Source organism: Pelodiscus sinensis, chromosome 7 (genome assembly GCF_049634645.1).
Source record: "Pelodiscus sinensis isolate JC-2024 chromosome 7, ASM4963464v1, whole genome shotgun sequence".
In the NCBI taxonomy this organism is placed as follows: Eukaryota; Metazoa; Chordata; order Testudines; family Trionychidae; genus Pelodiscus; species Pelodiscus sinensis.
The window spans coordinates 19727892-19745647 of record NC_134717.1 but is presented as its reverse complement, the minus strand read 5'-3'; positions in this window follow the sequence as shown (position 1 = coordinate 19745647).

The window sequence follows — 17756 nt, the reverse complement described above, 5'->3', positions numbered from 1 at the left end:
GCCTGAGTGAAGTGGGTAAGTGTGGTTATTTCCAATGATTGGACTAGGAGGCCTTTTAAATTACTCCAATGTATTTTAAATAGAGTTTCATTAAATTTTAATATTAGAAATTATAACTTCGTATTTGCTCTCTGCCAGAACAAAACCCTCAGCTAGACAGATAAAATGCCATTTTCCCTGGAGTACGCCATGCCATTTAGCTCCATCAGCATGACAGTAACTCAAATTTATACAGAAGGAAATGACTGTGTCATTTATGGCAATTTAAAACTGGGAAGTTTGTCAACTCTAGAGCAGAGTGAATTACTCCTTTTGCGGCAGCACCCAGAGGCTCAATCACCATCATCAGGCCTTGAGGGCACTAAGCATGGCTTCTGCCCCAAGGAACTCATTCACAGCGAATAATTTATCTGGTAAATCTGGCCTCTTTCTGTTTATACAGCATCCATGAGCAGACTCATTTCCTCAACTGAAATAATTAGCCAAAATATGGTGGACTAAAAGTTGAAGGAAAAGAAAGTGAGGGAAGGAGATCCAATTTCCAGTCCTCAGGTACAGTAGAACGCTCAGGGATAAGAATGAATCTGGTCTGTGCAGAAGGCAGAGCTCTCCTGGGAATGGGTCCTAGATTGTGGCACAAACTCCCATGGGAGCTAAAGAACATCACAAAGCTTGCCACTTTCCACTACAGGCAAGGTGCATTTCTTCACCTTTGTCTCCTCTAACACACAAACAGAGCCAAGTATGCACTAAAGGAAAACTTTACAAAACACTACCAAAACAAACACACTACACTGCACGTATTGGAGAGAGGATGAGGAGAACAAACCATACATGACAGGTGTTAGTTAAGATACACTGCTGGGAGGTGTTCAGATGCTAGGATGATGGGGGCATCTTAAGAATCTGAACAGAACAGACAAAAGAATAATTGGAGCACTGGACATTCCTGTGTAGACAGCAGTATCTTGTATTAAGCTACCCTTGCATCAAAATACTTCCCAGGCGAAATTAGTCACAGTGTACCAAAAGTTAAACATACCTAGAAAAAGAAAGAAAGAAAAGAAAGAAACCTCCCTTCAAACTGGCCTATAGTATATAAAAAAACCCACAAAGAGTTAAAAACAGGGGCCTGATTCTGAACTCACTGATTACATGGGTGTACATTGGGTCCACTTTGATGTCAATCTTATTTCTCCCAGCTTACCAAATTAATGAAATAAGTCCCAATTTAGAAATACTTTAAATAACCAATATCCTCTATCAGGATCTTCAATCTCCCATTTCGGAAGGATAGTCTTGATGATCAATATGTTATTCCTCTGATCCTAATTTTTGGCAAAACCAACTTGCTGTCCAAAAGAAGAGGAAGGGAGCTAAATGTTATTTTGCTGCCTACCAATAGCTACTTTGCTTTTCCTTCTTCTGGCAAATGAAAGCTCTTTACTGAATCAGAGCTCAGGGACTAGCATTTATTTGTTTAACAATAAGATTATGGCACGTGCAATATTTTTATTTTTTTAGATTTGTTTCACAACACATCTCTGGATGAAGTTTTTTAAAACTTCTACTGTATTATCAGAAATGTAGTGTTTACTTTCCTTTTTCTCTCCAATTTGATATATGTTTAAAGTAAAATCGGGTAATCCTTTTGCTTGCTTTTTTTAAAATGAATTCAATAGATATATTACTGATCTAGAAATACACACACACACACACACACATGCGCGATTTGTATTATAGAAGCATTATCATGACAGGTTTCTTTATATTATTATGAACAAGATTTCTAACCCCCCCCCCACCCAAAAGAAAAGTATTTATATTTAACAGTGGAAAAAAAATCACACATAACAATCAGACATTACTGTAAAAATAGAATCTACAAATCCATACTATAGATGGTGTCTTTGAGAGAGTTAGTACATTTTCAAAAAATAATTGTGCAGGATTGTCTGGTAGGCATCTTATCAAGCAAAGTACCTCCCAGGCAGCTAACAGTTCAGTCTGCCAAGAACGTAACTCTGTGGAGCTGTTTCAAAGACAGGAAGATAACTAGACAGATCTGCCTTGGAGGCAGGTCATCAACAAGGGGATGTCTCCTAGACAGGTACCTGCTCATGTCTGCTTGGAAAGTAAGTTATAAGCCTTTGTATATCACCTTTCAGGCAGGCAACTTATTCGGGTCAGCCTGGAAGGCAGGTCAGCATGCAGATAAGCCTAACAGGCACAGAATTACGCAAGTCTGCCTTTTCACTGCTTCAACGATCTGAAAACAAGTAAAGAATCTCATTTGAATGATTTCAGGAGAAAGATATTATTTCCTGTAAGAAACCATTTGAAAAGTTTCACTACAGTTGCTGACTATGTCAAAGAACAAATCTCTTTAGCTACTGATTCCTAATGCCAAATATGAGAGAACAAAATTCTACTTCACAAGGATCAACTGGTATTTTTAATATGAAAGGTTATGTTGTTTTATAAGATTTTTTCCAGTGTAAAGAATCTAAGTATTTGGTACAGATGCAAAAATAAAACAGATATGAGGCATGGACCAGGGACCTGACAAAAACCATGCCAGACTAATATAAAAATGCTATCATTTTCTCTCAGTGATGTAAACTGAGAATAACTCAGTGATGTTACTGGACCAATCTAGGCCAACAATTCTGCACATAACATAAGCTAACAGCATAGAGCGAAAAAGAAACATGGGGATATTATTCTATAATTGTCTGTTACAGAGGACTTTTTACTGTCAAAATTACACATAGTAACAATCATTGTAGGTGAGACATTACTGGGTTTGCCAGACCACAAGACTAATGTAGTATGGCCTTTCCAATGTTATTTGTATCCTATAATTGACTATATTGTATTTGTCTTTGATATGTCCTCTGTAATCTGTTTTAAACACTTCCTGTGGAACAGATTCAGAATCAGAACAAAGGAAAGAGGCCATTTTGTTCTAACATGGTTCATAGTAGGCTTTAATATAAAACTATAATGATATTTGTGCATTTTCTAAGGAGAACTAGCACTAATAGTAAGAGCAATGGCAGCTTGGAAAACTGGAAAATAAAATACAATCTGATACTCCAATTCAGTGCAATTACTCTGCTTGCAAAGCTTGTGTACCATCTAGTACTGTGTGTAATATATTGCAATTATTAGTTTTAAGTTCTTTTCCTCAAATATTTCCAGTCTTACTACCATGGGAGCCTCTTTTCAGGGTCATGCTGAGTAGGGTAACAGCATCTCCCTGACTGGAACATACTCAAGAAATACAATGTGATAGTAAAGAAACATTAGCAAGCTTCAGGGGGTAGCCCAGTTAGTCTTCACAGGATAAACTTAAACAACAAATGGACTGGTAGCACTTTATAGACTAGCAAAACATGTAGATGGTAAGTGGGCTGTGCCCACAAAAGCTATATGTTTTGTTAGTCTATAAAGTGCTACCAGACCATTTGTTGTTTTTTAAGTTTATTAGAACTAAAGCCATTCCATGCAGTATTTCTTTATAAACAAAAACAGCACTCAGTCATTATGTTTACCTAAAAAAAATTCTGAAAACTCCAGACAATATAATATTGCCATCAAATACAAGACCCTTCATTAGTGTTATGAAGGACCACCTGGTATATCAACTGTCAGCAGGAATCTTAATGAGAGAAATTTATCCTTTCCCAGCAATAGTCCCAACGGGATCCAAAGAAAGGTCAACACATTTTTGCAGTGTTTCCTAGGTCTGAAAAGTTTGATCTTTGATGTGTAATGTGTTTAAAACACTTCCTGTGGAACAGATTCCAGGCAAATTTTCTGAGTGCATAATCCATAATATGATTCACATTTGTGTCTGAAAGCAGCTCTTTAACATATGACAATTATGACTCTCTCGTGGGACATGAGCTATGCCAAAGTATCGTACCCAGACTATACTCAGTTTTTACATTTGTATGTGATCCTATCTACAAAGACAGCTAAAAGTGCCTGCTAAAAACTATCATACTGTCACCACTGTGTGTTAGGTCTGCATTAGGACGATCCTCTTTATGCATACAGATAGGTAAACCATGCCATGCCAAACCAAAGCTTACTATCTTATTCAATACCATATACAATTCCAAAGGAAAACAAAAAACATTCATCACTGCCTTTGGATTTTGGTCCTAGAGACACTGTGTGAAAAAAATGTGTTTTCCCAGAAGACATGTTCTATATAGGGGGTTTGTTGTTCTATTTCGGAGACATGCTGGTTTTCCTTCATACTTGTTGAGCTTCAGTTTATTTTCTGGTGTGATACTGTTTGGTGACTGGCAGCAACCTGGCTTTTGGAAATTTTCCAGCTTAGAAAATGACAGATTGGAAGAATGCATGCTAGATCCTCAGCTATAAACACAGCTAAGAAGGCTGGGAGGATGCAAGATTATTCTCTTCTAAGATGCCTTTCTACACCCTAAACTCTGGGGAAATTGGGAGCCCAAAGAGCCTCTAATTTAACACTACATTAAATCAGTATGCTTTAATTTGCATAGGCTGGAGTAGGCCGCTCCACCGAGGATCAGATGACATGTTCTGTGCACCATCCATGTTCCTTGCAAACCCAACACATCCCATTCTAATCTCATGCATCAGGATAACTCATGTACCTCTGTGAAACACCTTGTGCCAAAGAAGTCTAGAATCTAGCTCTGAATCTTGTAGAACATGGACTTTATTACTTGAATTTAAATAGTTAATGTGTTCAAAAATATATTTTTATTAGGGCTGATTCTGTTGAATTTTATATTATTTTGTTTACTTTGCTTTTTAATAAACTCATTTCCTTCATAAAACAGAGACTTTTACCTTTATGCCCTATTAGTAGCATATTCACCATTAATCAATATACTTGAAACCCTGGTTTCACAATAATGTTAATTTGATGTCAAAGGGATCACAAATAATAGTGAGCATGAGGCCCAGTTATAAGTGTTTGCAACATTCGATCCATTATTTGCACTGAATCAAAAATGGTCTTAAATTTAGCTAACGATTTAGTATATATTATGGACTTTACTACTGTGAACACAGATTAACTCTACTGACTTCAATAGTGTTGATCCGGATTTCAAACCAGTGGAACTGCGAGCAAAATCTGTCCTCTGTTTACATTTAAAATAAAGGTGAAGGATCAGGATTCCAACTGGATCATAAGGGCTGTTCAACGGACGTATTAAGGAAAACAGAGTGAAGTACTTAAAAGATGTCAGACCTTTCAAGTTTCCTAGAGAAGGCACTCAAGGAGCAGGGGGAGAGGGAGGGAGTGAAACAGACAGCTATAATCCCAATTGTACTATAGAAGCACACCAGCAATTACACACCAGATTATATTTTTCATGGTTTATTGGCTTTCTTTGACACAAACACATGAAAGAAATAATTGAAACTGTGTGCTTTACAGTATCTATAGAAGCTCAGTACTCCATTCACTTTGGTGAAAGAACAATGGAACAGAACAATACAAGAAACACTTCCTTTACAGGATCTGAGAACCCATAGCAAAACTAATAACAATGGTGATAACAATTTTCAAGCTCTTCTGATGATTGGTTGACATGTGAACAATGCTACACATTGTCTCAGGCCACAGATTTCTAGATGGTAAAATGCAGGAGGAAGAAGATGAAATCTGAATTGCCATAAATGTTATTCATTCTTCCAAGGCTTTGAATGCCTTATTTAAATAAGGAAAACTTGCAAAAAAGAAACTAATTTCGGGTGTTGCTACAAAGCGGAAATCTATTTTAGAAACTGCTGCAGCCCATCACTGAGGCAACCTAAACTCTTTGCATCAATAAAACAGCCAGACATACAGAAGAACCCCCTACTTACTATGAGAAAGACCCCATTAATACTGAAGCAAAATGCAGGACAATGTAGCACTTTAAAGACTAACAAGAAACCATCTTGTTAGTCTTTAAAGTGCTACATTGTCCTGCATTTTGCTTCAGCTACCCCAGACTAACACGGCTACATTTCTATCTCCATTAATACTGTACATCAATCAAAAAAAAAATCCCAGTTCTTGTTTTATGCCCTAACTTCAACACTGGCTTTACCATTTATGGAAGCTGGTTCCAGAAAACTAGACTGCTCCCTTGGGAAAAATACACTGCCAGCTGTGAAATCTGTATCCCTATGAACTGACAAGACAGACCCAGCACAGCAGTTCTCAGTTAGGTGTCTAGGCCCCTGCCAGGGACCACAAGCAAGTTTCAGGGGGTCTGCCAAGCAGGACCTATGTAACCCAGGACAGGAAGCTGAAGTGCTGTTTTGCAGGGCAGAAGCCTGGAGTCCTGAAACTTGCCACAACAGGATGAAGCCAAAACTCGAGCAACTTAGCTTTGAGAGGACCCTATGGCATGAGCCCCTGGACAAATGCCCTGCTTGCCACACTCTAAAACTGGTCCTGCCTTTCATATGCTGAAAAAAGTTGTTGGGGCACTGTTGGATTGTGGAGTTTTTATAGCGTGGGGGGGAAGGGGAAATTCATAAAGAAAGAGGTTCAGAACCTCAGCCCTAGCAGATCATAAGTCCAGTTCAAGACATAAGGGGAGAGGCAATCCTAGAAATAAAACGGCACTATAACACGTGTTTGGGAGCAGCACTGGAGTCAAATTGGCTCTTCCACTTTGAACCATGTTGACAGAGGTTGTGATTCTGCAAACTATACAGAACCACCGGATTATCTCCCTATTGAACTCACAGTTTAGGTTAGTATGGACCAAGAAAGGTTACAAAATGAAGCTCAAGCTGTCACCAGTGCATATGGTTTTAATGAGCAAGCAATAAGCCTTTCCATTAATACAGCTTACAAAACACAGGAGGGAAAAACATCCTAAATCTTTTGAATTTGACAGAAGAAGCAATATGCCTCATCTTCATTTGACTTCAAACTGCCAGCATCAAAAATTACTTTCATGACCAGTAATACACATTTTTGTGAATATAAACAAAAGTTTATAAGACTCTTTGATTTGATAAGATTCAGCCTGCTGGAAACAACATATGCATAAGATACTAGTCTTGGCCAAACAGCAATTTGTTGGAGCATAATTGAAAACTCCATTGAGTTTAACTACTTAGACAATACCTTCTTCAGACACTGAGGGCCCTGTAGAAGCCTCTGTGGGCAACAGAAACAAAGAAAGTCACTGCAGTATGGTTAATACATGTTTTTGAAACACATTTTGTGGCAAAACACCTCGATTGCTTCCTCCTCCCCCCCGCCTCCTGTCAAGAAGAACAGAGTAACTATCAGGAGGCAGAACATCTCTGGAGTATAATAGGGTCTCCAAAACACAGAAACTCATTGAGAGACTAAAGAATCACTGAACAGTTAACACACGATGAAGAATCAAGATTACTTTTTTTTCTGATTAAATATAAAGTTACTTATTATGCTCATTTTCACACCAGTACCTAGAATGATCTTTTGGTTTGCCTCTGTGTCATACAGGTGATACTGTCCAAAGCCAGCAAGAAAATCACTAAGTCTGAATGTGCTTTGTATAGACCCTGAATCCTTTACTGGAGGGCACATGTCCCCTTCTCCCACCATTTTTGTGGCTGTGCATTGTGTGTGAAAAATTAGTATAATTTTGATAACGTTGAACAAAGATGTAAATAAAGCAGATGGCCATTCAAGGACCATTAGTAATATGTGGGTTGGGGATCAATATTTGCTAAACATTAAAAAAAAAAAAATCAAAAGTTAGGTGACAAGGAAGTTTTATCTTAGACATCTAAAGTGTTATGGGGCAATTCTCTTCTTGAATGCATGAAGATAACCTCTTTGGAATCAATTAAAGCCTTGTGCACATCACCAAAAGCAGAAAGAAGAACATAAGAATGGCCATACTGGGTGAGACCAAAGATTTATCTAGCCAAGTATCCTGTTTTACAATAGTGGCCAATGCCAGGTGCCCCAGAGGGAGGAAACACAATAGGTAATCATAACGTGATCCCTCTCCTGTCACCCATTTTCAGCCCCTGACAAACAGAGGATAGGGACACCATCCTGGCTAATAGCCATTAATGGACTTAACCTCTGTGAATCTATCTAGCTCTTTTCTGAACCTGTTAAAATCCTGGTCTTCAAAACATTCTCTGGCAAGAAGTTCCATACGTAGAATGTGCCCCTAGTGAACAAAAGCTTCCTTTTGTTCTTTTTAAAACTTCTGCCTATTAATTTCATTATATTACCCACCTACTATAATGTGGGTGCATAACTGGCTAGGGTGCATAACTGGCTAGATAACTGTTCTCAGAGTCCTGCTGAAAGGGCATAACAAGTAGGGCTCCGCAGGAGTTTGTTTTGGGACCGGTTCTGTTCAATATCTTCATCAATGATTTAGATATTGGCATAGAGAGTACGCTTATTAAGTTTGCAGATGATACCAAGCTATGAAGGATTGCAACTGCTTTGGAAGTTAGGATCATAAATCAAAATGATCTGGACAAACTGAAGAAACAGTCTGAGGTAAATAGAATGAAGTTTAATAAGGACAAATGCAAAGTACTCCACTTAGGAAGGCCTAATCCATGTGACACATACAGAATGGGAAGGGACTGTCTAGGAAGGAGTACTACAGAAAGGGATCTAGGGGTCATAGTGGACCACAAGCTGGATGAGAGCCAACAACATGATGCTGTTGCAAAAAATGCAAACGTGATTCTGGGATGCATTAACAGGAGTGTTGTGAGCAAGACACGAGAAGTCATTCTTCTCCTCTACTCTGAACTGAGTAGGCCTCAATTAAAATATTGTGTCTAGTTCTGGACACCACATTCCAAGAAATATGTGGAGAAATTGGAGAAGGTCCAGAGAAGAGTAACAAGAATGATTAAAGGTCTAGAGAACATTACCTATGAAGTAAGACTGAAAGAAATGGGCTTGTTTAGTTTGAAAGGAGAAGACAGAGGGGACATGATAGCGGTTTTCATGTATCTAAAAGGGTGTCAAAAGGAGGAGGGAGAAAAATTGTTCTCCTTGGTCTTTGATAATAGGACAAAAAACCATAGGCTTAAAGTGCAACAAGGAGGTTTAGATTGGACATTAGGAAAAAACTTCCTACCTGTCAGGGTCGTTAAACACTGGAATAAGTTGCCTAGGGAGGTTGTGGAATCCCCATCTCTGGAGATAATTTAGAATAGGTTAGATAAATGTCTATCGGGAAGGTCTAGACATGAGGGCAGGGGACTGGACTTGATGACCTCTCGAGGTCCCTTCCAGTTCTAGTGTTCTGTGATTCAATGATTCATTTGGTAACCCCTAGTTCTTATATTTAAGGAAAAGTTATTTACTCATTCCTGTTTCACTTTTTCCACACCAGTCATGATTTTATAGACCTCTGTCATATCCCCCCTTATTCTCCTTTTTTCTAAACTGAAAAGTCTAAGTCTTTTTAATCTCTCTTCATGAGGGACCCATTCCAAACCCCTAATCATTTTTGGTTCCCTTTTCTGAAACTCTTCCAATGCCAATATATCTTTTTTGAGATGAGGTGACCACATCTATATGCAGTATTCAAGATGCAGGCATACTATGGTTTTATATAGAGACTGTAAGATACTTGCTGTCTTATTCCCTAGTCCCTTTTTAATGATTCCTAACATTGTTTGCTTTTTTGACTGCCGCTGCACACTGAGTGGATGTTTTCAGAGAACTATCCACAATGACTCCAAGATCTCTCCTGAGTAGTTGTAGCTTATTTGGTCCCCATCATATTGTATGTATGGTTGGGATTACTTTTTCCAATGTGCATTACTTTACATTTATCACAATTAAATTTCATTTGCCATTTGTTGCCCTGTCTTGAGCAGTTTGGTATCATCTGAAAACTTTGCCACCTCACTGATTACCTTCTCTAGATCATTTATAAATCAGTTGAATAGGATTGGTCCCAATACAGACCCTTGGGAGACCCCACTAGTTGCCTCTCTACACTCTGAAAATTTACCATTTATTCCTACCCTTTGTTCCTGTCTTTTAACCAATCTTTGAAAGGACCTTTCCTCTTATCCCATGACAACTTAATTTACTTAAGAGCCTTAGGTGAGGGACCTTGTCAAAGGCTTTCTGTAAATCTAAACACACTATATCCACTTGTTCCCCCTTGAACACATGTTTGTTGATCCCCCTCAAAGAACTCTAGTAGTTTAGTAAGGCATGATTTCCCTTTACAGAAACCATGTTGAGTTTCCCCCAACAAATTATGTTCATCTATGTGTCTGAATTTTATTCTTTATTATAGTTTCAACTAATTTGCCCGGTACTAACATTAGATTTGTAATTGCTAGGATCAACTCTAGAGCCCTTTTTAAAAATTGGCATCACATTAGCTATCTTCCAGTCATTAGCTATAGAAGCTGATTTAAAGGATAGTTTACAAATTACAATTAATAGCTCCACAATTTTACATTTGCATTCTTTCAGAAGGTTGGGTCAATGGCATCCAGAACCTCTTTCCTACTCTTCCCTATGTCATTGGTACCTACATGTACCATGAGCACTGGCTCCTCTCCAGCACCACTCTTAAGTCTATCTAGAGGTCTCAAGAGATCCACAACCTTCACACCAGGCAGGCAAGTCACCATATGATTCTCCCAGTCATCACAAACCCGGTGTCTATAGTTCTAATGACTGAATCCCCAAGTTCTAATACCTGCCTTTTCCTAATGATTGGAGTTTCCTCCTGTGGAGAGATATCCTCCACGTGAGAGGATACCATAAAATCATCTAGAAGGAGGGTCTAATTAGGGTTAGGGTGAGATGGTTTCCCTCTGCTTCAGCTGAGTGTTCTTCCCTGAGCATGTCACCTGCCTTAACAGCACAGGGGCTGACTGGAGGTGGGACAGGTCTACAGCATCCCAGAAAGCCTCATCTACATATCTCTCTGCCTCCCTTAGCTCCTCCACTTCAGCCCATACACGTGCCACCCATCCATGGGGCAGGTAATCATACATGCTACATTGGGTGCAATAAACAGGATAACCCCAGTGGTGCTGCTGCTGGGCTTCTTCCTGCATTCTCTCTTGCAGAGAATTAGATTATTGATATTAATTGGGAACATTTAAGAACCATTTTTAAGTACATACATTTGTCTGTGTAAAAGCTTTAATGTCTCTAAAGTGCATTTTCTTTAAGCAGAAAACGAAACAATTTTCTCCTATACCTTCTATGTAATGTAAATACATTTGAAGGATTCTTGACTGCAGCTACAAATGTTCTCAGCCATTGATTTGTTTGCTTCTTTAATTATCCTTTAACTAACTTGCACTCTTAGATTTATAGTTCTCAATGCTCCTTTCCTACTAATACCTTATATTACTTTAATATTTGAAAACTATAAAGGCTTTAATTAATGTACTAGTTCAGAGAGTGGTGCTGTCTAGCAGTTAGATTTACTCTTATTTTTTTAATCTGTTCCATATTTCTACACAGTCCTTTAGCATGGCCTCAGATCTTGCTTTACCTGTGTTTACAGAACAAGGGCAAATTTCCGTCTGTATCTTGTCAGCTCTACATAAAATATTTCCCCCTTTTCTATATTAAATTCATGCAGTCTCTTATAATAGCAATTCAGCAAATTATAAAAGGGAAAAAAAGCAATCCTGGGCTATTGTGCTTTCCTTGAGAAACATGCTCCCCCTAGATTATACATAAATGTGATCCCAATCAATAACCAAGTAATTAAAGTCACCCATGTTTTGGCCTTTTTACAAGCATCCCTTATCAGTAAAATCGTTTCTTGCTCTACTTTCTCAATTCGTCTTGGAGGTAGAAACAAGAATTGTTGACTACCTGTTTGCCCTTAACCTCTGAATTAACTTTCACTGGCACTACAAAAGTAGCTGTTTCATTTCTCTCTCAACAGACACAGCATTATTCTTTCCAAGAATTGCTGCTCTCCTGCCTTCCTTATTTTGCAAGTTTATTACTGCCTACATTCCGATTCTGGGACTATCCCAATACTTATTAGGTTTTCTTGGAGGGGAGATAGAAGGTTAGGTCCTTAATAAATGTGTTAATCAAAAAAGAACTCTGAAACAAAGTGATAACAGTAGGCCTTGTAAGCAAATGTCTAAGACAGATATACAAGCAATTATCCCTACTACTTAGCCATCAGAGTACATCCAAGGTGACATTCTGGCTCCACTGAAGTCAAAGGGAGTTTTGTCATAGGGAATTGAGAAATTTGAGTTTAGCTAGATTTTAAACTTAACTTTCTAACAAAACCAAAAGCATTATTTTAAATATATATGATGATTCAATCCCAAACATTTTTCTATATCTAATTTTTAGATTTTCTTGTGGATAGAAAAAGGTATTATAGGAATTTTGAATTCTAATAAAAATACTGTGCTAATATATTCAGACACTCACATATTAAGCTATAGCTCACATGATTTCAAATGCTTCTCTATAATGTTAAACTACTAAGGGCATCAACTGCTCTGGATCCCAGGTGGCCCTGCATTCCCTGAGGTGCTTCAGCCTTTGAAATGTACAAGAGCTTCAAAAGCAGAATTGCAGCAGAAGCGGTGCAAGTGGAGACTGCTTTGCCTCTCTCTGATACAGGCAGCAAGGGGGAAAGCGACTAGGCGTTTACATCCCTATTAGAGATAATAAACTTTTAATTCTAGTTGTTTAATAAACTATATATAATCTGGCAATCACCCTGTGCTCATATTCATAACAACGCACTACTTACTAGAGAAATGTAATAAGAATGTATTGTGTGTTGTGTTTTAAAAGAACCCCTTTATAAAAATGAAGCAAAGATTTGAAAGTGGTGCAAGTAAGAGATGGCAAAAGCAACAGAACAAAGCAGAAGTTAAGAGTTTAAAGCCAACAACATCATTTCTCATAGAAAAGATGCCTCAGCCATTAGACGGTGACCATACTGATAGTGACACGTCCAGTTTTGATGAAGAAAACATTGTACCAACAATTAATATTTCAGTGCCACTGCCTTAAAATGAAGAGGTCATTAATCAAGACACAAATGCCAACAGTAGCGATAGATACAGAATCTACACTTAATTTAGAGACTGTGCGGACAGAAAATGAGGATCTCGGAGATGCTGCACAGCAAAAGCAAGAACTTATGACTAGCCCAGAGCACAGTATAGCAACAGTGGCATCAGAACCTGATATAGGATTTCTCGATAACAATGTTGCTCAAATGCAGTCATTTCTCCAAGTTAGTGTTTTTTAGATTCCACATAATATACCAAAAGATGCTGAAAATCATGCTTTTCCCACTCATCTGTTGACAAACTCTCTTCCAAATTTGTGTAGATCTCTCAGAGACTGGCTCTACTGGAGCATGGAAAAGCAGGCTCTGTACTGTGTACTCTGTTTCATTTTAACAGTAATACTTAAAATGTATCAGTACTGTCTGATCCGTCTGGTTGGAGCATCAGTAGAAGTTTGAGGAAGTTGAAAGACCAAATACTTGCCCATGAAACTTCAGTATCACATAAAGATAAGCATGTTACATGGAAATCAGCTAGGAGAGCAGCGTTAGTGGACAGTTCAAATGAAAAATTACTCTGACAAATAAACACAGAAACTGATATATAGGAAAAACCTCTTTGAGCACATATTGAATGTCATTATTTTTCTTTCTGAATGGGGATTAGTTTTGTTTGGTTCCAGTCAACATATTGGTGACCCTACAAATGGAAACTTTCTTGGTATACTTGAGCTTCTTAGCAAGTATGATTCAATTCCCAATGTTTTCATAAATCACAAGAGAGAAGAAAATGCATGCAAGTCCATTATCTGTCTACCAGAATACAAAATTAGTTCATTAAGGTGTGTGGGACATGTATTCAAACAAAAAGTCTCAAAGGCTTCAATTAAAGAACGATTCATTTTGTTTGATAATTTCACAAAAAAGCTGAAAAATAAATGGCCGCTCATGTATTAGAAATTCTGGAAGGCTTCAAATTAATTTTCAAGTCTGCATTGGCCAAGCCTATGCCAATGGATCCAATATGGCTGGGAAATACAACGGAGTAGAAGCAGGTCTCCTTAAGAAAAATCCAAGCCGTATTTTCTCCAGTTGTGGTAACCACACACTAAATCTTGTTGACGCTGATTGCACTGAATCATGCAAAGAAGCAATCACATACTTTGGAACATTGCAGCAATTGTACAACCTCTTCAGCAGCACTCCTCAAAAGTGGGAAATTCTGAAGCAGCATCTGCCTGTTGCCCTTCACAGCATATCAACAACAAGATGGCTGGCATGAACTGATGCACAGCATTTGGACTCTGTGAGAAAGGCTTACGTGAGCTTGAATCTCTTACTCTCACAGCACAGGCCCGCACTGAGCTTAAGTCAATTCAGAAGTATACATCCAAATTTGAATGCATTTTAATGTTGTTCATGTGGATGAGGCAGCTAAAAGGGATCCACAAAACTAATCTTGTAATGGAAGGACACAATGCTACATTAGATGTTGAGAGGGGTAACACTGAACGACTTCAAGATATTCAAAAGATTTGTGATCAATAGGACGCAATCCTTTCTGAGTCCAAATCGGTAGTACAGGGTATTGACATTTCATCTGAGTTTTCCACCAATCACAGCCTAACATCAAAAATCTGATGCAGAAAGACACTATGGAGTCAATTTGTTGTTGTTATTGACTCAATCAAAAGTCATTTTACACATTGATTTTAGACACTGCGACAAACGTGTACCCTTTTTGGATTCCTTTGGGAGTTCAGAGAACTAAGTGATGAAGATCTATATTCAGCGTCTGAACAGTTTCAACAAAAGGTAAAACAATGAAATGCCAAGAAATCTCTGACACGAGATCATCTTCCTGAAATGTTTATATTCCACCAACTTCAAATCGGACTGTAAATCAAATGAACTGCTTCAAGAAATATTTGATCTTAGCCTGTTGACTATATTTCCTAATATCACAATTCCAAAAATGAAGATTTTTGCTTGCAGTGGAAACTCACAATTAAAGTTACATTTTTAATATACATGCTATTGGTATAATGACTTAATTGTTAATAAATGAAAGTCTCAGGTATACATTTTCATATATTCTTTTGGTTTTAGTATGACCCTGTGGATGAGAAGTTAGATACTTTGGGGCTCTGGAGATGGGGCCTCTAACCTCAAAGTGTCCTGGGCCTCTGTCATTCTCTGAGGGTATGCCTACACTACCCCGCTAGTTCGAACTAGGAGGGTAATGTAGGCATACCGCACTTGCAAATGAAGCCCGGGATTTGAATTTCCCGGGCTTCATTTGCATAAACTGGGCGCCGCCATTTTTAAATCCCTGCTCGTTCGAACCCCGTGCCGCGTGGCTACACGCGTCACGAACTAGGTAGTTCGGACTAGGCTTCCTAATCCGAACTACCGTTACTCCTCATTCCACTAGGAGTAACGGTAGTTCGGACTAGGAAGCCTAGTCCGAACTACCTAGTTCGTGCCGCGTGTAGCCGCGCGGTACGGGGTTCAAACGAGCAGGCATTTAAAAATGGCGGCGCCCAGTTTATGCAAATGAAGCCCGGGAAATTCAAATCCCGGGCTTCATTTGCAAGTGCGGTATGCCTATATTACCCTCCTAGTTCGAACTAGGAGGGTAGTGTAGACATACCCTGAGAGAATGTCTAATATTGAATACATTTGTGCATTTGAGTAATGGTAGATACATTTGTAGTACTCATAAACATTCACTTTCAGACAGGGACTACGCACATGATGAGTGTTTCTAGGATCAGGGCCTAAGATGGTAAATTCTTAGGAATACAGTTATTTCCCCAAACATTTCTACAGCACCCAAAACAGTGATGCCAAATTCTACTATGCACCTTCTTCTAAGCACAACTGCTATTAAAACAAATGAACACTTCATTTCATTGAATACATTTTTTACAATGATATGTGACTCAAAACTTTTCTAAAAATTTCTTCTAGAGAAGAAATCCCACTTTTAGTATGAGACAAGTACCTCAGAATGCTAGCTGAAAGGAGCCAGAAACTGTTTCTCTGTATCACTCAGAGACCACTGAGCTTGAAGACAGCATTACATTTGTAACTTTTTTAGAAGTACTGGTATGTATATCTTCATAACAGAAAGGCTGTGTCTAGACTGCAGGGTTTTTTCGAAAAAAGTAGCCTTTTTTCGAAAAAACTTCACCTGCGTCTAGACTACAGCCATGTTCTTTCAAAATTAAATTGAAAGAACGTGGCTTTTCTTTCGATGGTGGTACTCCTCATTTTACGAGGAACAACACCTTTTTTCGAAAATGCTCTTTCGAAAAAAGGCGCTATGTAATGCAAACTGTGCTTTTTCGAAAGAGAGCATCCAGACTGCCTGGGTGCTCTCTTTCGAAAAAGCGGCTTGCTTTTTCGAAAGTACTGGTTGCAGTCTAGACGCTCTTTTTCGAAAGAGGCTTTTTTGAAAGAGGCTTGCAGTTTAGACGTAGCCAAAGAGGTTTATAGTGCCTCATTAATAAATGTGTACATAGCAAATACTTCATATTTGTTGCTCAGAAGGCAGCTGCAAATTCCCCTGGATTAGAGGAATCCCCAGAGGGAGTAAAACCAGAATCTCCTCCTCCAGGCAGGTCTAAATTATGTTTAGGGACTGTTGAGCCCTGGTGAATACAATGGTGGCTTAAATCTCCCTTGCCCAAACCCTTTTCTTGCTCAGGTACAGCTAAGAATCTAGGCCATGGTGTTTCAAAAATGTCCCTGTCACTTTATGATTTTTTCTTTTGGCTAGTTGTACTTCCAGAATTAACTAGCCTGATATTTCTAATTTGTTTTTCTTGTTGATATTGATTAGTATAGGAATGATAAAAGATATAAAGATTGTTTTTATACATTTGCAGAGCAAATTTACATGATGAATGCAACTATTCATGATATGACTGACTTCCTAATACTTCACTCTTTGCTGCTGCAGCAGCAGAGGGAAGCATGTCTATTTGCTTCACACATTCATCTTCTTGGAAATCTTGCCAAGACACCTGTGCTCAAAACCTATCACCTGATTCACCATTGCCCTGCATCTTGTGGAAGTCATTTCAACTTATGCAAGGGGGATGTGAAACATATCAAATCAAAATGAATGTGTACATCACTACAGAGAGCAACACAATCAAGAAGCTTATCCTTGATCTTCTAAACAAGGATCCCTGGTTGTCCTCTCACAGGAGCATTCCCTAATGTGACTGTCCTTTCCTCATTGCTGCAGATGCTTCAGTAGTAGATACAATAGCCATAGCAAAGAAATTAGAATACAATAAACCATCTCCTAGTACTAAAGCAACCCTTAAGAAGTTACACCTTTGAAAACCTGCCACATTCCCCAGATAACTACGACATTCAGAATTTAAAAAAAAACTTAAAACATTATACGCACTTCCCATTAATACTTTGAAGAATGATAGCATTGAATATTCATCCATCTTCATATAAAGTCTGGGAAATGGAAAACTGAGGTATGCCATAGCCTAATAAGATATTTGCATTTGTTGATTTTAGAGATTGGTCATATGAGCACCCATTTTCCAATGAGCAAAAATAAAATGTAGTCATTCCACTGTTAATACATAAAAGGATGCAAGAGATATGATCTACTGACAAGTAGAGGCACCACTACAGCATTTTTACACAAAGGAATTTACTGAAAAAGATACTACTCTGAGCACTCTGTAACCTGCT